Source organism: Psittacula echo (assembly GCF_963264785.1).
Source record: "Psittacula echo genome assembly, chromosome: 13".
NCBI lineage: Eukaryota > Metazoa > Chordata > Aves > Psittaciformes > Psittacidae > Psittacula > Psittacula echo.
In genome coordinates, this window is record NC_137749.1 from 4,494,344 (window position 1) to 4,512,827 (window position 18,484).

The following is an 18,484-nucleotide window of genomic DNA, read 5'->3' on the forward strand; positions in this document are numbered from 1 at the left end:
AATTATACAAAAGCTATTAAACAAGCCAGATTCTAGCTTCACCTTATTCTGCCACGGAAGAAATGGGCAGGTACAAACAGATACAATCTCCTTCTCAAACAGACCACTCTCCTGCAAGCCAGCTCTGGTCCAGAAGACATACAGCTACCCTGCTATCCTCTCTGCCATGCCAAACCTTTCCATGGTAAACAGGCAGGATTACTAGGAAAAAATACACTGATATTTGCTGATAGTTGAAGAGGACTTTGCACAGGTTATGTGTCTCAGAATAGCTCAGTGGATGCAAGAAAATGATTTAAAGGCCATAGATTTAAAGGCCATGGGGGAACAGTTTTATTTGAATATCAGTCTTGATATTTCACTTAAATATAATCACTTAGCACTTAACTCTGATAGCGAAGGTGACTTTTTTCCTCCCTTATTCAATTCAATGAAAGGGTCCCTCAGGTATTTTTATATTCCCAAGTCCCTTTGTTAATTGTGTAATTCATGTGCCATTGTTTCTCCAGTATCATTGCTGGCATATGCAGTTATGCAAATGGATGTAAACATTGCTTTGAGAAACTAATTCTGCAAGTTCCTAGGAACAACAAAGCAAAGCCACTGGAAGGTGCAAATTTGACCACTCAGGGTTTTGTGGGGGTTAGCAATAGAGAAGGATGAGCAGGGCCTAAAAGAATTGTTTCAAATTTGTGCAAAATACATTGCGGAGCCTGTCCTGCTCTCTGCACAGTGACCTTGTGCTGTCCAAGTTAACGTGTCTTTGGGAAAACCTCATGAAAATTAATAAGCCAGCATATTGTTCAGGCCATGAGCATTGGTCAATATACATCCTTTTCAGTGATATATGCAGGTTATGGTACATGATTGATTCTTGCTTATCACCACTGATTGGAAAACAGTCCTTCCAATTCATAGCTCATTCTCCTTGAGGTGTTATGCACATGAATCATCCCAACAATTACCTATGGCCATTAGTGTGAAGGATGAAAGGGCTGGTAAGTATGAGGACCCAGGGAAGAGAGAATAAGAAAGCCAGTGTGGGCAGGGATTTGAACTAAAAATACTGACTGCAGGACACTTCTTCAAACGATAACACAAGTGTTATAGTGGTCTGTAGCAGACAACCCTGCCTCATGTTTTGTTATATGAATATGAATCAGCAAGTGCTCCAGATTTGCTACCAACTGGCAGCCACTCCTGCCTGCTGTTTTGTTCAGTCTTCTCTGCCTAGTGGAATATATGCATTTCTATAACATTCCAAAAACCTGAATCTTCTCTGCAGGTTTCAATAACACTGGCTAGTTCAAACAGCCCATTTGTAAATATTTCAGCTCCTCCTCTTGAGTGGAGAACAGGAATTCAGGTAATTTCTCCTCCTGCCCTTTCACTACTTCAGTTTGCTCAGCTTCTTGATTTTGTGCTAAACGTGGGCAACTTTGATTCTTCCCCCATGTTTCTTTCCGTTTCATTATTTAAAGCCCACTTCAATAGAATCAGTTCCCCATCTGCTAAGGGAAGGGCCAGGCAAACAGTACCTCCTTCTTAATACACAAATCCTCATGGCAACTTAGGGTAAGAATTCAGCCACAGATGTGTCTGTTAAGCAAACAAATTCAGGGGTATCCTTTGAAGTTTCTATGCTCTGATTCCAGTGCAGACCAGACATTTAGACTATGGGGGGTGTTTATGGCTCCTCTTTCTTTCTGGTAATCTGCCCATCCTCAACTGCCTACTTAGAAGTCCACCTGACAACCACCCTATCACTACACCTCCTTACCCATATCCAAATATTCCTTGTATCAGGAGACTCAGCAGTCTTGGCTATGCAGTACCCACTGAAGCACTTCCCTGTGCCTGGTGACCAGCTCTGGCTCCTGCAGCAAAGCCACACAGCTACTCTTCCTACGCAGTAAGAATGAGCCCAGCTGGGCTGTTGGCTTCCACCATGCCAGACCAAAGGAGAATCCACATGCAGCCACCGCCTCTGCACCTGCTCCCAGCACATGCTGCTCTGGTAAGGATTTTCGGCACAGACCATTCTGTTTCACTGCTGAGCAGAGAGTGCCTGGCCCTGCTCCCTCCCTTGTGCCTCAGCACTGGGAACCCCAGGAGAAGACACCCAGTGGGTGCCTTCTTCAGCTAGTGCTGAGTGGGAAGCAATCAACCCCGCTGAGTTGGAGCTGGCTCCCTGCAGAAGCCAGGCTACGTTCCTGCGCCATGCTCAGCAGCACATCCTTTATCTTACGAATGTCCAGATTTCATACAGCAGCCCCCCCACCAGATAGCAGAGTTGAATGCATGAAGCTATCAGATCATTGCTTTCCTATCAAACTAAACAGTGGGTAACTTTATAAACATCAAAGGGTCACCGGTGTAGTACAGACCATCCTTTTACACACACCCTTAAAAAAGTTCCTATGGTGCAGAGATGACATGCAGGAAAACACATGACAAGCGTTGTGTCGATTTTTTTTTCCCACTTATCTTTGCGTAGTGAACTGAGGGAACTGACCAGCTTTTGAACTGGCAATGCTCCAGGAAGAGATGGAAAAGAGAGGAAAATCAACCCTAAAGAACTAGGTTTAGTTCAGAGAAATTTCTCAGAAAGAATGGACAACAAAAGGCGATGTCACTGCCAGGAGCTGGCAGAGTGCACTTAAACACAGCACCTAATACCAGGGGTCAGGTAAGTGCTGTTCTACCAGAAAACCTATTAGCAGCCTGCAGAAAGGAGACACCCTCTCACAATCCATCCAGAGAGGGTTAATGAGGTTCTTTAATTAGAGAGGGGAATCTGGAGCTTTATATTTTAGCTCTGCAGTCAGACAAGACCTTAACACCCTCAGGGCATTGTCTTTAACAAGAAACAGTAATGCAAATCTACAACCACAGAATGTACCAGGGAAAAACCAGATCCAGCCAGCCAGGAAACCACTATGACAGAAAGACTATTTACAATATGCAACTGGAGTTCTGCCAGACTTAATCTTCACATCACTGTGAGCACTGAAATTTTACTTATTGGGATACATACACTGCAGCCTGGCATCAGCTCCATGTCCAGATGCCAGCAAAAAACTGCTGGATGCAGAAAACCTTTCCCTGGAGGGAATTTGATGGCCAAGAGATAGAAGCCATCCCTTCCTCCTTGGCCAGAGGACCCACGCTGCAGCTGGAGTGAGCAGAAAGATGTGCATGCTTAGATACTTACTTGAACCAAAGCAAAGCAATCTGATACCATGAGATCTGCAACCTTCTGCAGGACAACAGGTACAAGATGTTCTCTGTTTTAAGTCTTCTGTTTAATCTTTCAGTGTTTCACCTCTCAATTAGGAACTAGAAGAGTCTTATTCACATATTTAAGAACACCGGTTTAAGAAAGCATTTTCAATAGTTCAGAGTACATCCTCTGCTGTCCTAAAATCACTGGAACTTTGAATCATCTTTAACCTAGATCCTACACTGATGCTTCAAAACAAATTATACTTGAGAGCAGTTAGCACCTCTAAATATTAGAGTGAATTCTTAACTCTCTTAGCTTCACCAGGTCTCTGGCTTCATCCTGCTTGTGAAGGAAGTAGATGGAAGCACTGTCCATGAATGTTTACGCCACTTTTCCAAATATTTCACATGCAGCCACAATGTGTCTTTTCCTTCCATCCCTGTCAAAGATCTGGAATGGAGGACTTCTTCACTCACTGAATCTCCACTGCCATGTGAGCTACAGCTTCTGTGTGTTAGGAAGCTCTTCCTGTTCACTATACAGTCCTGTACTTGAGCTCTTATGCTGCAGCAGTAATCTTAAAGAGGAAAAAGGGGTTAAAATAACAAATAACTATCTTCTCTGTTAGCATAACAATACACATTAAAGCATATGTTGTTTTGCAGGTTAATCCCTTAAAAAGCCTTTCTTTAAAAGTAACTGATGAAAGAGTCTTACCATTTTTTACTTAGCTCACATGAGAAAATGAACGTAAAGGGCAAACTAAATGAAGCTTTTCTATCCTTTGACATCAATGCAACAGGAGTACTACTGAAAAAGCTAATGCATTTCCAAGGTGTATGGAAATGAAGAGGACAGAATTTTAAAGAAGATTAATAGGAAGACTGTAATGAAAGAGGTAGCCTGGGAAATCACAAAGAGATGTTCACTGCCTCCAAGTTTGTATCTGAAGGTTGGTACTAAGAGAAGTTAATGTAAGGGAATGTTTGGCTCCAAGTGGACAAAATACAACAGAAAGTTACAGTGTGGCAACTTTTTAAATTGATCTTCCTGGTAAGATATTCCAATGCAGTCTGACTACAATTGTAAAATTAATTGTGAAACTACAAAACACAGATTTCAGTGCCTGCATTTACTGCAAAATAGCTACAGTCTTGGATGGTCTGTGGAGACTTTCATTTGACAATTCAAATTCTATAGAAGAATTTGGTTAATCTGCTTTAACTTGGAAGTTGAATTTGTTTCTGCCTCATTTTACATTATCTACTGCGGAAAAATTGAAAGCTTTATGCTAACAGCATGTTAACAAACAAGTATTAGTTGTGCCATGAAATGCTTTTTCTTTCTCCTTATTAGATTAATGTGGAAGAAAACCCAGCAGTTTGACCTAAAAATGCAACAGCTAGTAATTCTGAGCAACCACGTTCTGCAATTAGACTTGGAAATTAAACCCAAGTTATAATAAATCTCTATTATACTTATTGTAAGGAGGAAAAGGCATAAATTACCATTAGCTTTCATCAGTTAAAATGAGAAGAAATATTGAACAGTTTTCCCTTGTTTTAATTGTATGATGACAGCATACCCATTATTTCTTTAATTGAAGTTTAGTGCAACTACAGTAGAGAGAACAGAAGGTTTGGATGTTCCACAACAGACACCCTCCTGTTTCAAACTGGGATTCAAATACATCCCACATGTCTTCTCACTTGTTTCAAGTTTTAAAACATTATGAAGTTGTATTCTGGAAAAGGGTCACAAATACGCACAAAACCACATCTGTGCAGTGAGGCATTGTTCCCCATAGTGCCTTTGAAAAGTTCCTTTGATACAATGCCTGTAAACACCACAGAAATGAGATTACAAAAGTACACATGCCCGTTAGTTTTAGGGAGATCCTCACTTGAACCTTCATGTAATTTTCATAGCACATAACTCTCCTTATACATGACCTAGCTAGATTCTTGCATCTTTGAATGCAAGCTCTTACCTGGGTCATTAGCTCAGTCTGCAAACACCAGAAGTCAAAATTGACCACCCTGGATGTAAGGGGATGCACGGCCAAGCATTTGCAAAATCTGAGCAACTGTCTTTATACAGTTTTATACAGCAGTAGAAGCATGCACAGGCAATGCTCACTTTAATAATTCAAATCAGACTTAACATAAGCAAAAAATTACAATCACATCCCACTGGAAGGCAAAGCTTGCAGTAAAGTTGTAAGCAGAGAAGAACAGGAAAAAAAGGGTTTGTATTAACTGCTATTCTACTACAATCAGGAGTATCCTTGTGAAAAAGAGAGGTATGTGATATAAACTTGATTTATAAACAAAACCCATATCAACCCAGGTCTACCTGTTCTTTGCTTCCTCTTGGGTTATCACTTCAAATTCTGCTTGAACTTCACATTTCTTCCTAACAATGAAGAGACTGGGGAATGCAAAGTCAGCCCAACCACCGAACTGCCAGCATGGAAATGAAGATAAGTTTGAGTTCTTCAGTACTGTGCAGCACTTAAATGATGATAAATGTCATGCTGTAATACGGCATCTAGTTGAATGTAATTGCTTTGACTAAGTCTAGAAAGAAATTCATTTACTCCAAATCAAATTAATCTGAGGACTTCAGGGTAGAATTTTTAACTATTGTTGAATTCAAATGCTTAAATAACTACAGTGCTTCTATTAGCGCAGAGTGAGAGTATACTAACATTTAGTATACTGAATGACTTAGCCCTGTAAATGCTTTATTAATAGCTTTCACGAAGGCAGCAGGAATTACCAGGCATTTTAAACATAAAGCATTTATTTAAGAAACGACTATGGTTACACACACGGAAAAAAAGTTCCTGCACAACCTATCCCAACAGATTTGCAGGATACATGACTTTCACTTACTATAGTAAAACGTGTTTGATGAGCTAGTAACAAAAAGAGAATCATTTTTCTGGTTGATCTCAGATTCAGAGAATTTCATAGATAAATTTCCTAGCAGCCGTATTAGTTAAAACCACCTGCCACAGGTACTTCAGACCCACATCCTTGTGGCACTACATTATTCCACCACAGTATGGGACCAGTGTTCAGTGGCAGTCAGGTTTCTATATACATGAGAATGCCACCATGCAAAAACACCTTCCTTTCACAGAAACATGTTATTACCCGACCAGGTGGTACACTTAACTCTATGCTAAAGAAAGAGGCTGCCAGCAATAAGCTTCAAACCTGAAGTGACTTGTTCTCCTGATCTTGCTGGGAACTTAGAGGCTTTACTGTCTTCTATTCTTATTTATTAAGTATTTGTATATATTGCTTAGGTGGACAACTACTATCCTGAAGAGATTTCCTTTGATTAACCACCAGATTCTGGGTATTCTGGATGAGAAAGTGTGAAAATACATCCCAAAGTCTTCACAAATAACAAGAGAATCTGAACTCCCCCCCAAACCAACCAACAAAAAACAACACACACACACACACACACACACAAACCCCCAAACCAACACCATCCCCTTGAGAGGGAGCTATGTAAAAATCTAAATGAGTCAGTGATTTATGTAGGAAATTTATTCCTATACATGCCTCCTTTTTTCAATATATACATACACATACACTCATATACTAATTAGTCCTCTATTAGGGACCAGTAGTGCATTTGTAGAATAAAGACCCCAAAGGACTGAGCAAAACATAAATCCTTAGTAGTTTCCAAAAATAACATGATCTAATGAGAAAAAACCAACCCAAACCAACTTTGAAACGAGATAGCATACACAAAGCTGTCTCTAAAGCATCATTTCTGTGCTAAAACACAGCTAGAGTATGGACAACAGTTCCCTCTGCTTCTGTAAATGAATACCTGATAGCCTTAAGGGGTTTTCCTGCACAGTTCATCAATTCTTATCATATTTAATTCACATACTCTCAAGAGAACTGCAGGGAAAACTAGCAAAAGCTCAGCAGACAGTTCCCCGAAGAAACCAATATCTCTCTCTTCTTAATCACATGGCTTATCAATGCTTGATGTTTTAAGGAGAATATCCTGAGCTTTGGGCAAAGCCATTCAGATGAATAAACGTAAGAGGCTCAAAGATCTTAGGGTGTCTTCTGATAGCAAGGAATCTTACTGGCATGGGGTAACAAGTTATTTCTAACCCTATTCTACCAGGAACCTGCTGACATAGCCACAACATATGGTGGGCGTGTTTGAGATGGTTTTAGACTGTTTCATAGATGCTGATGACACAGATCCCTCCAGAAGAATGAAAGCACGGTTGAGGAGGCATGTCCACAGGACTTACGATGTTGCTGTTGTGATTCCCAGATACCGACTGCCATAACATTTACTCGCCAATGACAGATCTAAAACAACTCACAGATTTAAACAATATAGATCATTATAAACTAGACTGGAAAGATTTAATTTTGATCCTTATTGCAGAAAATATGCCCTCATACACCTAATATGTACAGATCAGAAGGAACAAAAAATACCCCAAGCCTTTAGGGTTTTTTTGTAAAACTTAACAACCTGAGCTTTCCTTCAGTTCTGACTGGCTCTGCATTTACTTCATCCCTAAGGAACCAGACTGTTTCCTCATCATTTCGAGGAAGTCATGGTGCAGTCTGGCACAGGCACCAAGTGCAAGTGAATTCTTGCAGGGAGCTACAATAAATGAATTCACAGCAATGGCTGAACAGAGAAGCTGCAAGACCTTGCACTGAAATCAAGAGGATTGTGGAGTGAAATGATTCTAGCAAGGTCAAAAAGCATTATCAAACTTCAGAGGAGCTTCTGTGCTTCCAGCCGCTAGCATCCATTTGTTCATCCCTACTCCTTGATGTACCCACCACCCTTGGACAGGGAGCTCCTAGCTCCAAGCCTGTTTGAAGTTTGATTTCACAAATACTAACATGGCAAAGGTGAATAACAGGGCTGTTGTATTGGCTGTTTCACTGTACAAATGGGCTTTGAAAAACATTTATAGCTACTCTCTAGCCCCTAGCACCTCCTTCTTCTTCAATAACTCTCTGAAATGTAACTCTGTTTTAATTAAGGTCTCAGCCCCTGCTTCTTGCTTTCATCATGTCTCAGTGTGTTACTTAAAACTAAATCCTGTTCTTGTCCTACAAAGATCCATAGGCCCTAAAGGAATGTCTGTAATGATGAAAAGTACTTAATACTGTATTTTCAATTAGATTAAAACTCAGAAAAACTTTCCAAAAGCATCAGTAACAGTCTGTTACTGGAAATTAATCTTTTTACACAGACGTGAACTAGAAACATGGCTGTTCCCTGAACTGGAAGAAGTGTATTCCTTATAAATCACAGTTCCACTGACTGTTACACTTGCAGGATTAAGCACTGCAAGTCAAGAAATATAAATATTTAGATTATTGGAAGAGCCTTAAGGTAGCCTCAACTTCTGCCTTCATTTGTGATGATTAAATTTCTTTCCCAAGGGAATCACTCTCCAGCTAAGATGCACCATTACAGTCCAAGGCAGTGTTTACAGGCTAGAATCACCATCTTCGTGGTCACTTGGGCAGCACTCAGAACACATACTTTGTAAGCACAATAAACGCACAACACAAGAGCAAACAAACATTGTGGCTTGGTTCCTGTGAGAGGTTTCTACAGCCTGTCCAAAACAGAGACTCTCAGAATACCCTGTCTGATGTGCAAGAAGTTTCAGATTGAACATCTGCTGCAATTGAGGATTTGCTGAAGAATCTGTTTCCTCGGAAAGTTTCGGCAGTAATCTGAGAGTAAGTACGCCAAAATCCCAAATTCCACCCACTTTCAGCCCAAGCACTTACAAACGTGCACATACTGTTTCAAAGAGCTACCCCTTAAATGATATCTTTCAAATATGAAGGTAAAAAAGGCATGTTGCCACAAAGCTGTCTGATAGTCTTAACAGATGCTTCTTGCCTCCTTATGAAGTAACTGGCATGATGAGGATGAGCTGGCATTGTATTTTATGGTCCATGTCAAGGAGATACACTATATGTGGGCTTTTTCCTTGGGATTTGGCTGTCAGCAGGCAAGCAGAAGCAGCACATTAAGGCTAAGTTCCAAAAATTGTGTAACAAGCTCTGGAAATTTCAGAAAGAATCATAGAATAGTTAGGGCTGGAAAGGACCTTAAGATCATCCAGTTCCATCCCTCCTGCCATGGGCAGGGACACCTCACACTAAACCATGTCACCCAAGGCTTCATCCAACCCAGCCTTGAACACCTCCAAGGATGGAGCATTCACAACCTCCCTGGGCAACCCATTCCACTGCCTCACCACCCTCACAGTAAAGAATTCCTTCCTTATATCCAGTCTAAACTGTTTAAGTTTTAACCCGTTACCCCTTGTCCTGTCACTACAGTCCCTAATGAAGACTCCATCCATAGCATCCTTATAGGACCCCTTCAGATACTGGAAGGCTGCTATGAGGTCTCCATGCAGCCTTCTCTTCTCCAGGCTGAACAGCCCCAACTTTCTCAGCCTATCTTCATATGGGAGGTGCTCCAGTCCCCTGATCATCCTCATAGCCTCCTCTGGACTTGCTCCAGCAGTTCCATGTCCTTTTTACATTGAGGACACCAGAACTGTACACAATACTCCAAGTAAGGTCTCACAAAAAGCTATCAATTATTTTATTTCACTAACCAATTTTTAATGCATACTAACATATTTATTGGAAGGCTCTTTTTCTGGATGCAGATTTCCCTCTGCTGTCTTGATAAGCTGCCACTTCAAAAAAGAAACCAAAGGGAAAACTTATGCACGTTTTTTGAAAACAGCAAAATAAGGTCATTAGAGATTGGAAGGTTATCCTTGAATATTCAGATTTCTAGCATTCATTTGTACTTCTCTCCAGTGTTGTAAGCTTACTTTTGAGCAGGAACAGGAATCAGGTTGATACCTGAACACTGGAAAACTGCACTCCAGCAAGACTTGATTAAAATCTATAGCAGTGGAATGCCCTTCAACTGCAGGTGAAAGTACATGAGACACCAGCCCGGACTGAAAAGAGTATTCAGAAAATACAGAAGAATAGTAGGTTGTTGATGAGGTGGTAAAACAACTGTGTGTGGCTCCTGGAAAAAGAAGGGGGAACAAAGACAGTGACCTTGTAAAATGGGCGAGTTTTAAAGCAATGCCAACTGTCTAATAGAGTTGTCTTTGTTGATATATTAGCTTCAGGCTACATTTGGATATAATTGAGATTCATGTAGCAGGAGAGGAGGGCTCCATTCTGCTGAAGGGATTTGATTTTCCAGGAGAGAATAATGTGACTGAATCGCTCACTTGGGCAGGTGTAACCAACCTGCTGTATCCAAGTAGGCAAGTTTGGGCTGTGGATTAATTGGGTCCATTAAACATCGTCTACTGAAAACAGACTATACAAGCCTCAGAAAAGTCTTATTACACCCTGGATTTTCTTATGGGCAAACAATGCTCTTGTTCTTTCGGTTCGCCTTGACTAGATTTGGGCCTTAGGAAGTTAGGACAAGACTGCCAGAAAGCATTGCTCCTCAGTTATTCACTGATGCTCAGGACTTAGGTTGAAGAGCAACAATTTTAAGCCTCCTATAAGTGGAAATATTGTGGAAACAAACAGGTAGGTAACCATTGCTCCTTTCCATCTCCCAGTCCTCATTTCAACCTCAGCAGCTGGGAATCCAATTCATTCTCACTCTACTCAGAAAAGAGGAAATATTCTGCAGCTGTGGATGGTGGTGAATTTTTTGTGTCAGTCTTTAGACAACACTTTTACCAAAACCTGAGAAGTACATGAGCTTCACGATCTCATAATAATGATGATGCATTTTCTTTGCTACCTGGGTAAGTGACCAGGTCCTGCCTATATTTTAGTTTTTAATGCTAGCTATATTAACGTCTTACATAGTCTCCTGTAAATCTATTTAGAAGCATAATGAAACAAAATCCGAGTTTGAACAGAGAATGCATTGATTTTCTATGTCAAAAATGAAGCAATTTAATATTCCTTTTACTCAAGGTGCTACTGTTCTGTGCCAGCACTAATTAAATTCTAAAGTGTTCTGAGCACACAAATTATGTTGTCTCACAGTAAAAGAACTATATCAAATCGAGGGGTAGAGACATTAATGGCCTGACCAGTTGAATTAACATAGACCAGCAGTCCTTGTCATTGCACAAGTACATTTTTCATTAGAATTGACTTTTCTTGATTTTTTTTAATAGGCTACTAAACAGAGGGGATAAGAAGAGGAGTTATCTAGTATTTTGCACTGGAGGTCACAGACAGCTGACTGTAATGGACGTATGCTTACCTAAGCCTGTAAGAGCCAAGGGGTTGTTTCCTAATCAAAAACTTTCTGGCTTCCAGCCATGCAATCCAATGAAATAGCATTCTGAAACTGCTAAAGCAAAGCAGGCCCCTGACTTGGATCAGAGGCCTTCAGGAAACACCAAGGTTCTACCTAGGAGAAGGTCATGCTGGCAATACAGCAGAGAGATGCTTTCCTCTTGGTGGACAAGGACCTGGTGACCCAGCTGTTCAAGGAGACAGAAAAGCAGCTCTGTCCTATAGAGTCAATAGTATCTAATCTCAGTGGCAGAGCTTTTCAGAGAAGTCCATTAAGCTGTACGTGTTTTCTTTTGCATGTGCAACTGGTCGCAGGTAATCCTGCCAAACTACTTTCACCTCTTTTCCAAGAAAGACATAGGTATTTTAAAGCTCTTTTTGGCTGTGCAACCACTTGCAAGGACTGCTGCGTTATTAACATACACATCAGCAACACAAGCTACACAGGAATTCCACACTGCAGAATACTAAGTAGTGGAAATCAAAAGTGTTCATGGTAAAATGTCAATTTGATTGGATTCATCAATTTGAAGAACATTTGCATTTCTTAGAATCTCCCAGCTGATATGCTTGAATTAAAAAATTCAGTATGTAGAGTTATTTGTGGAAAAAAGTGTTGAATTTGAACAAAATTATTGAACTATTATTTTACCTAATTTATTAAAAACAAAGATCTAGAGAGAGAAAGGATTTAGGATTGGGTTTCATTGCTTGTCTTCCTGATCGAGAGTAAGAAAAATAATGAAATGTGAGAAGATTCTCACTTGGTTTTATTAATAGCCTGTACTAACTCCCTTCAGGTGCAGTCAAAAGGGTTAGACCATTTTCAATTAGTTACAAGTTAGTCTGTAGGTAAGAAATGTTCTTGTCCCACCTTAGGCTAAGTCTCTCCTTGGTGAGTGAAACCTGTGTGGCTCCTCCGCCTTTCATTAACCTTGATTCCTAAAGACTAAAATGAGATAGGAAATGGAGTTAAATCACTCTTTGGGAAGAACATCTTACTGATGCTGGTCTCCACATTGAGTTGAGTTGCACATTACATACCTAAGTAACCAGGAGCAATCTCGTTTCTGAGTGTGCCTTCTACCTATCCTGCAAAATGATTTTGTACGCAATTCAGGAAACACACATGGAAATGCAATTTCCATCCCTAAACCATCCTAAACCAGCTTCATCCTTGCTATAACTTCTGATGAGAGCCTAAACTACCCTAACAGGGATGCTATGCAATGGTGGGGCTGTCAAGGGCAAACAGAAGCCCAAGAAACTCTGTTGTCCGTCAGGGGAACAGCACAAGGGGGCAGACCTAGGCTTGCTGATGTAATATAATCTGACTCTTCAAAATCTCTTAAAAGCAGCTTTTCAGGTCTTGCTTTCAGTGGCAAATGGAGGTTAGCTTATTTCAAAGGCCAAGTCTGCTTTGACAACTTGAGCCAGTGCCTTACTTAACCTATATGTAAAATTTGAGTAATATCTAACTCACAGGGCTCTGCCAACTCTTAAAATTATGTACTGCTTTAAGATGATCTTTGACCAAAATTAGCTCTAGATGTGCACATGGCAACAGCTCATTAGGAAATCTGGTTGAGATTTATGTGAACAGTCAAGACCAATGCTTTGGGCTGACGTGCAAACAAGCACTTGCATCACATAACTGAGGCTAATCAGACAGATGGGCTCTGCCAGCAGCAATGTGTCTTAGTTGTCAAATATCCTGAACTTTCCAGCCACCCACACAACACACAGCCACATGTGTGAACACCCAGAGAAATTAATACGGATATTAGACTTCACCATTCATTATCTTGTCATCAGTTTAAAGCCCAATTTTGAGGTGAGAGAACACATTGCAGCTTTTTAATTATGACTTGCCCCAGCTACTGCAATCACAGACCCATAAAGGAATCCCAGCATAAATTGGTTTTTGCTAATAAATATCAGTCAGGGATAAATAACGGACCAGAGCTCTTCCACCTTTTTATTAATCTATGATATTTGCTGTAGAAGATTTGATGAAGGGAACTCCGCCCTTGCAAGAAATGATGCACAAAGGAATGCTGAAAGTTCTTTGGATCTGCTGGGATTAAAACTTCCAGCAATGACTGATGGGGTATCATAACAGCATTAAGTGGGGAGATACGAGATATAGAACATACCTCACTGCCAATGTGTGCAGTATTCATAAACATTTAAATTCAAATCCTGAAAGGTATTGATTTTAGCAGGAAACAGGGACTACATGAAGATTGGTCTGGGGAAAAGAGGAACATGGTTATGACTCCAGCACGTGGTACTGGACTTTAAGAGCAGTGTAGCCATTTTGCTCTGGCATATCTGTGTGTATGACAGATTATACTTTAACCACATGATATTAAGAGCACTTTAAGAAAAAATGGGCTTTTTGCTCAGCAGGTCTCAAGTCTGTGCAAACAGATCATTTACCTCCTGACCAACATAAAAACACGGACACGCAATAAGTGGTGATATTTGTGGGAAGAGAAGACAGGCTGTAGTCAACAGCTCTGCAGCAAAAGCCTTCATGCTCATCTATGAGGCAGTTAACAATGAGCTCTTTAGAACAGGGGACTTTCAGGTTTTGCAGTGTGACAGATTTACCATCGTAATCCTCATATTTAAAGTTCTCATACACTTTTTTTGTAGTCTGCCTTGCTGAAAGATCAAGTTTGTTACAGAGCAACTGCATAAAAGCTGGAATTTGACAACAAGAGACAGGGCATCCCAGGACACCAATATCTGCAAAGCTCCTGATTTTACTGAAGTGTTATTTTCCATGTTCAGGAGAACACTGATATTCTCTCAACCAAAGGGAGCTGAAAGCAACTGTGGAAGGCTATAATGCACACAGTCCAACTGCATTGCTGAGTTAGTAATGGCTCCATTCTCTGATAAAAGAACAAGACAAAACAAACCCTGAGCTATGAATTAGGGCGAAAAGACTTATAAGTGTGTTTGTCAGAATAGCAAAAAGAATTGAAGTATGAAATAGTAATCAATGCTTATTTTTATATAAGGATTCCACAAAATAACTATTTCATAGAAATGATTCTTATTTCCCCTGAACCCTTCAAGCCTTCGGAGGATGCTATATTCTCACTGCTCATGTTTTATTACGACATCTCTATTTCACCCTCATCCCCAAAGGAGTGCACACTTTTCATTTTACTTTTTAATCCTGTTCAGTTTTTGCCTTTCCTCTATTGTCATCAAATTAAAGAGCTGTCAAAGTAACTGAGGGTTAAACTTTTTGTAATCCTTCTCCTTTTACTTGCTTTTTCTTCACTTATTAGAAGAAAATACAGACAATCCTTGAAAGTTCTGAGTCTTGATGAAGATATATAATTATATCTTGGTCTAGAGGCAGCCACAACTCATAGCATTCTCTGAGCTGCAGCAGAGGACTTCGGTCCTCCAAGCAGCACATGCTCTTCCTGTCTCATTCTAGGAACAACCTTGAAATCTTTTAAGTCCAGAATTAGAATTCTGAGCTTGCTCCAGAGTGCCTCAAAAAAGCTGTGTGTGAAATAGCTGCTTCATGTCAGGCTCCTAAAATCCATAGTGGTTAAACATAATTTTTTAAAGGCTTTCTTTGCTATCAAGCACCTGATTCCTGTATATTTTACAAGATAACGAGCTAGTTTTTGAGGACAAAATGTAGCTGTTAGGAATATTAACTGAAGTTACGCTTACTGCAGAAGCATGTGTAGGGTGTGTGTGTAAAAATCCTGCTTTAATGTCTAATCTTGGAGTAAGTCCCAGAAGAGATTGATTCAATTTCCATTCATTTTGAGAGCAAAACTTAAAATTACTCTGATGTATAGACACTCACTATTCCCAGCATCTTTCAGGCAGCAGAAAGTAGTGATGTGTGGCAGGGCCCATGATGACTAGGAATAAAGAGTCTTAAAATTAAGGTGCAGTGTGTATTAATAGAAAAGCTTAAGCATTGGGTTTGTGCTACAATATGGGCTCTATAATCGACAGTTTTCATTAACAGGCCTCCAAACCACAAATCAGAAATCTACAACTGCTCATCCCTTCCATATGAAAGGGTTCTTAGAAGAGCCTCTAAATTACCATTCCTGGTTTGTGTTGCCTTGGGAACTAAAGCACAAGTTCTGAATATTATAACTTAAATATATTCTCAATACAATACTTAAGGGAAACTAGAACATTTATACATCAACTGATCTCATATTTGCCTTAAAGGTCCTTTGCTGTCCCTGACTACATGCTGTATATATGTATGTTGAGGCAAGTTCTATAAACTGAAAGAACTACAATGACTGTGAAATAAGCTAATGTTTCTGTTATACAGCCAGGGACTGCCTCTGATCTTCAGCCACAAAGAGACAAAACACAAACCTCTTAAAAGTTTTTTATGAAATTCATCTTGCTATTTTGTAAAATGATGATTGTACGTGGAAAAAATCGCTGTGAATGAGTATCTGTAACCAGCCACAGAGATACATCTAAGGCTTAGGAAACATCTGTCCTCCCTGAGCATCACATTCACCGAATGCTTGCTATGGGAATATGTGAAACCAGAATACTTTGGAACACCAGAAATATACAGCAAATTAATGGCAATGCTAAATCAAATCCCAGATTGAGTAGCTCCAAGAGCTTCTTTGTAATCTAGTTCACTAAGTCTTGCTTTCAACCAGAACTTCCTTGGAGATTAAAGAGAGAAGAGGTGGAGATGTACAGCTTTAAATTTGTTTCATTCCTAGCAAGATCAGCTCTAGAAAGCATGGTTCGGGTGGATTCAGGAACCCATTCCAGCCCCTGCCTTGTACAACATAACTTAGCTTCTGCAGGTTCGGCTCCACTTCTCCTCCTAGCAGGAGACATAGCTTTTAGGAAGAGCCCAGCACCACAGTGGTGCAGGAACAAGTCAGAAATTCAGACAAAACCTTTCCAATATATTTGACATCCATCGCAATGGTTAAAAATTGGACAAATGAAACTCAAGTATTTCACAGCAATGTAAATTTCACAATATTTTGCTGGTTTGATGATTCTTGAGTAATTTTCCAACATTCTTTAAAGCAGCTGAGCTGAAATAGTTCAGAGCTATTTCATAATTTCATATTATGTATAATTGTAAAACCTATTTTGTTTGAATTTAAGACTAAATAAACCTGTGATATTGAGAATTTCTTGAAAAACAACCCAATAACCTCATTAAGTGGACTCTATGAGGAGAGCAGATATCCTATAGAGGGCTGTATGTGTGAAATATCAATCAAATACCAAATAGAGGAAAGTTCTGATTTTAATCAGGACTGAATTTAGCCCCTTAAATCTGACAAAGCAGCCTGAAATTCTCACAAGGGTTATACAACTGATCCAGAATCAGAGTATTGCATAAACTTTGAGCAGAACTTGTTTTTATCAGGTGCTTATTGGAGAAAGGTGGGGAGAGAAAGACTGGATTTTATTTTGCTAAAACAGAAATATATTTTGATTCTGTATAATGAATAAATTAAATTTGTTATTAAAAATAAACATCAGCCTCGAGTTCAGCGTAACAAAGGCATTCAGAGCAAAAGAACGTTACAACAACAGAAGTTCAGCATTCAGATTTGCCCTTGAAGTGCTGGAGACACTACTTCTGCACAGATGCCCTCAGGCAACACACACAGAAACAAAAGATGCAAAGGAGGTAGGGACAGTTGTGTCCCTATTTTCCTACAGCTTTTTCACTTTCCTGTTCACAGGCATTTTTGTTAATGATGACTTGAAAGGTCATTATTCTTTGCAGATTGTACCATGTTGATACAGGAGTTAAAACATCGGGTTTCTCAGTAGCATAGAGCTGATCCCAAAGAATGCCAGGAGAACAAGATGAAAGGAGCCCCAGGATTTCTGCATAGCAACATGTCAAGGTAAGCTTTCCTCAACAACAAACAGAACAATAATCAGATATGACCAAAATAAGCTTCCTGGTTTTCATATATAGAGTTTTAATAACTAAACTGCCTGTTTTACAGATACTTTTGTGGCACAGCCTTGATGAGTCTTTTTGCTAAAGATTCTGAATTTCTAATGAACATTACTGAAATTGCTGTAAGGTCTGTTCCAGCCCTTACTTACATAATTGAGAAGAACCTTGGGAGCCCAGCTAATTTCCTTCCTCTGACTCTATCTTGTCAAAAAGCAAAGTACTTTAAGGGGTAAGTCGTAGGAGTAAACATCATTGCAGTCATGTGTGATTTACAAGAATGTGAGGACACATTACAGCTGGTATTTACTTCCATGCTAATTTACTTTGAGTGATAAAACACTTGTTCTGTCTATTAGTGCCACACGGAATTAATTGTCACTATTACTCAACCAAAGGAAAATAAAGACTGCAGGAAGGCACAAGGTAACTGCTGCAGAAGCCTCTTGGAGTTTTCAAAAGACTCTGAAGCTGCATAGAACTGCACCACACTTCCAGTTAAGCTGCCATTTACACAGGGTTAGTGAATGATCAGCGTATTATTATTAAGGTTAATATATCTTTCCAGAAACAGCAGGAACTAGATTTAGTAAAAGGTCTCCTTAGGTATCAAGGCATACAGATGCTATGAGCATGTTACAGGTGCTAATTAGGATTCATTTGCAGATAGTCACAAGCACATCAGCAACCAAAACCCAAGAGTTTTAATCAATGGTTCATTATTAAAGCCCAACTACAACCCATTCATTTTCCTTTCATAACTCAAACTTTAAATACAGACATGTAAAAAACCCTCACCATTTTCTGGCTTTGATTACTCTACTCCCAATGATACTTTAAATTCAACAGCCCTGAGAATGTTTATAAAATTCTTACATTTTATTTGAAATTAGGAAAAGCGTAGCTTTGCTGACTCACATTCATTTAAGGAAATACATCTGTTTA